This window comes from Globicephala melas, chromosome 17 (genome assembly GCF_963455315.2).
Source record: "Globicephala melas chromosome 17, mGloMel1.2, whole genome shotgun sequence".
Taxonomy (NCBI): Eukaryota; Metazoa; Chordata; class Mammalia; order Artiodactyla; family Delphinidae; genus Globicephala; species Globicephala melas.
The window spans coordinates 52,228,454-52,232,953 of record NC_083330.1 but is presented as its reverse complement, the minus strand read 5'-3'; the positions used below and the strand labels follow the sequence as shown (position 1 = coordinate 52,232,953).

The 4,500-nt window shown below is 40.8% G+C and overlaps 1 pseudogene; it reads right to left on the bottom strand.

Moving 5' to 3' along the window:
* Window positions 1-2,417: 2,417 nt before the first annotated feature.
* On the bottom strand, window positions 2,418-3,978 carry LOC115856695 (importin subunit alpha-1 pseudogene; annotated as a pseudogene).
* Between the last annotated feature and the right edge of the window lie 522 nt (window positions 3,979-4,500).

The following is a 4,500-nucleotide window of genomic DNA, read 5'->3' as shown; positions in this document are numbered from 1 at the left end:
TGGACCAATGGAACAGCAAAGAGATTGCATAAACCCACACATATACAGTCCACTAATTTTTGACAAAGACACAAAGAATATACAATGGAGAAAGGATAGTTTATTCAATAAATGGTGTTGGGAAAACTGAATATCTACCTGCAAAAGAATGAAATTGGATTCTTATCTTACACCACATACAAAAATGAACTCAAAGTGGATTAAAGACTTAAATAGAAGACCTGAATCCATAAAACTCCTAGAAGAAAATATAGGGATTAAGCTCCTTGACGCTGGTCTTGGTGATTAATTTTTGTATCTGACACCAAAAGCACAGTCAACAAAAGCAAAAATGAACAAGTGGAACTATGTCAAACTAAAAACCTCCTCACAGCAATGAAATAATTAACAAATTGAAAGGGCAGCCTATTGAATGGGAGAACATAGTTACAAATCAATATTTGATGAGGGGTTAATATCCAAAATATGTAAGGAACTCATACAACTCAATATCAAAAAAATCCCAATAACTCAACTTAAAAATGTGCAAAAAACCCTAAATAGACATTTTTCTAAAGAAGACATATAAATGGCCTATAGGTATATGAAAAGATGCTCAACATCACTAATCAACTGGGAAAGGCAAATCAAAACCATAGTGAGATATCACCTCACACCTGTTAGAATGGCTATTATCAAAAGGCAAAAGACAACAAGTATTGGTAATAATATGGAGAAAAGGGAACACTTGTGCACTGTTGGTAAGAATGTAAATTGGTACAACCATTATGGAAAACAGTAAGGAAGTTCCTCAAAAATAGAAGTACCATATGATCCAGCAATCTGACTCTGGGTATATACCCAGAGAAAATAAAATATTTCAAAGAGACATCTGCGCTCCCTTGTTTACTGCAGCATTATTCACAATAGCCAAGATGTGAAACAACCTAAGTGTCCATCAACAGATGAACAGGTAAAGAAAATTTGGTATGTATATACAATTGATTATTATTCTGCCTTTAAGAAAGGAAATCCTGCCATTTGTGACAAAATGGATGAGACTGGAGGACATTATGCTAAATGAAATAATCGAGACAAATATTGCATGATCTCACTTATATATGTAATCTTAAAAAAAAGAAGTTGAGCTCATAGTAACAGAGAGTAGAATGGTAGATACCAGAGTCTTGGGGGAGGAGGGAAAAGGGGAGATTATTGATCACAAGATAAAAATTTCAGTTATAAGATAAACAAGTTTGGGGACATAATGTACAGCATGATGACAATATTAATAATGTATTGTATACTTGAAATTGCTAAGAGAGAAAATCCCAGGTGTTCTCACCACAAAAAAGTAGTAACTATGGAAGATTGATGGATATGTTAATCAGTCTGATTGTGGTAATCGTTTCACATTTTATACATATATCAAAACATCATGCTATATACCTTAAATATATACAATTTTTATTAGCCAAAAGTAAATACATCAAAAATTTTTTTAAACATATGACTGTCAGAAACCTCTAAGGAAACAAGTTGGTTGGGTCCCAGTCAAGTGGGGGTAATGAGAGAAGAGAAGAAGGGCAACCCAGAGCAGAAGAGGGTCCAAAACCATGATCATGGGAATAGAACTGCCTTGTTGGGGCTTTGATCCTACCTCACATAGTCCTGGATCATAGGCAGTAGGAGCCAGCCAGGATCAGCCAGAGCTAAATAGAAGCTTCAGGGTAATATCCACGCAGGAATGGATCCTGGAACTCGTGAGGAAAAGCAGAACACAAGAGGTGCACGTAGGTGGGCCAACACCTAATTATTTGTTTACTTCTCCTTTTATCCCATTAAGTCAGCAGCTCTCAAAACTTGGTTCCTGATTGGCAGCATCAGCATCAACTAGTAACTTCTTCTTTTTTTTTTCTTTGAAGTAAAGAGTGGAATTTAATCTTTATTTACAGGACACTACAAGATACGAAATTCCACATAGAAATAAGAAACCCATTGAGAGGAGAAGCGTCATACAGTAGGTACAGTTTGGAACTGTTCAAGTATAGTTTCGTTGTAAAAAGCATTACAAAACACACACACACACACACACACACACACAAAAGCATTACAATAACAAACCACGTTTAAAAAGAGTTTTTAGTAGGGCTTCCCTGGTGGCGCAGTGGTTGAGAGTCCGCCTGCCGATGCAGGGGACACGGGTTCGTGCCCTGGTCTGGGAAGATCCCACATGCCGCGGAGCGGCTGGGCCCGTGAGCCATGGCCGCTGAGCCTGCGCGTCTGGAGCTGTGCTCCACAACGGGAGAGGCCGCAGCAGTGAGAGGCCCGCGTACCACAAAAAAAAAAAAAAAAAAGAGTTCTTAGTAGAGAAACAGTAAGACAAATTAAACAAAATGTAGTAGGCAACAAACAACTTTATGCCTCAGATGTACAATCTAAAAGTTGAAGTTCCCAGCAGTGCCATCCTGAACTTGGAATGTATAGCCTTCAGAGGTAGTTTCTGGCACAACATTTTGATCTTCCTCTTCCTCTACAGAGAAATACTTCTCAATCAGGTTTAATGAAGCTTTGTACACAGACTCATTTTCATGGTTTTGTAGAGCTTAAATTTTGTCCAAACCTCCATATTCTTCAATCATTATACTAAGTTTCTCAGTTTTGCCTAGTTTCTCAGCAGCCTGAAAGGTATTTGAAATGGCATCCAGAATAACAAGAATAATTTTGGTATCTTTCACAGTTAGGAGGTTCATCAACAGTTCTATTATGCCACAACGAACAAGGTATATAATCTGCTCAACCGTTCCACCACGTGTATAGTTGGTCACAGCCCGTACAGCTTCCTTTTGTGTCCTAAAGTCTGCCTTAGAGAGAACGCCAACAAGGAACGGGACTAATCCATGATTTACAACTTGTATCTGGTCCTGCGGCCAGCCGCGATGTTTGACATTGTCCACGTAGCTTCCTTCTGAATATTAGTTTTGGAGTTTGTTAGCAGTGCTCCTGCATCTATTACAACCTAAGTCTGTTCATCTCTCCCATTGACAATATTCCCTATGGCTCTTTGCATGGGAGTCACGATTGGCAATTCAGTAGCTCCTAAAAGCTTCACAAGTTTGGGTACAACCCCAGTTTTCACAACCATTTCAATCGGTTCACTTGGACCATCAATAAGGTAGGAAATAGTCCAGCAGATATCAGCTAATACTTCTGGATCATCATGATGCAGGAGACGACCTAAAGGAGGAAGAATTTGCTCAACAGCATCTAAGGGGGGTGCAGGATTCTTGTTGCAACAAAGATTTGAAGTGTCCAGGTAAGATTATATAAGTAACCACATCCTAAAGATGACATATCAGGAACCGCCAACAGCGGGTCAACCGCACCATACTTGATAACCTGGTCTTGGAAAACTGAACCATCACCTGCAATGTTTCCTAGAGCCCATACAGCCTTGTTCACTGATGTGAGTGTGGGGAGACATCAGCAGAGAAACGAATGCTGGGATAGCACCTCCATCTACCACAACCTTGGTCTGTTCTGATGTCCTAGAAGCAATGTTACTAAGGGCCCAAGCAGATTCAAACTGAATGGGACTACAATCAGTTCTGCCCAAGAAGGTCACAAATTTTGGAATCAAACCAGCCCAGCTTATGTTGTCTATGGGGGGCTGTTTTTTCCTAGAAAGCACTTTCCCAGCAGCTTGAGTAGCTTGGAGCTGGCTTTCCAAATTGTTGCTATTTATGCCTTTGACAGCGTTATCAACAGACCAATTTACAGTGCCCTGGTTGTTGTGGTTTTCCTGCAGTGGAGAAGTAGCATCATCAGGAAAAGAGCTGACATTTCTCCTTTCAGCATCTGGTCATCCTTCTTAGCTTTCCTCAGCTCCACATTAATAACTTCTATTTGGTGCTGCCTCATTTCTGTACTGCCTTTCCCCTTGTTCTTGAATCTGTTAAGGCAGGCAGCTGGCAAATTAGCATTCTCATTGGTGGACATGGTTATGAGACAAAGGGAGAAAGCTACACAGACAGCTTAAGCTTCCACAGGAGGTGGTATGGGGTGCACGGGCTGTGGGTCGGTTGCCCTCAAAACATCCACCACGGTCAGCCCAAGGATGGTGTCAACTGGTAACTTCTTAGAAATGTAAATACTCTTCCCCATTGCAAACTTACTGCACCAGAAAGTCTGGGGGGGTTGGGCCCAGCACTCTATGTTTTAACAAGCATGACCGATGATTCTGATGCACACTAAAGTTATACAGTCACTGGTCTAGGTGATTTTATCCAAGACAAGCAATCATCGGGAAAGAACTGTGCCCTGAGGGAGAGAGACAGTGGGTCGTTGAGAGGTAAGGCAAAATCAAGTGTTGGGGAGGAAGAGATGTATAGAGGGCATGGTCTAGCCCAGGTGGCAACATCAGAGGCTCCCCACCCTACCGTATCTCCCTGGAACCTACTCCCTAAATTCAACAGGAGGAGCACAAGTTCTATAGAAGAAAGACAACAAACCCAACACTTC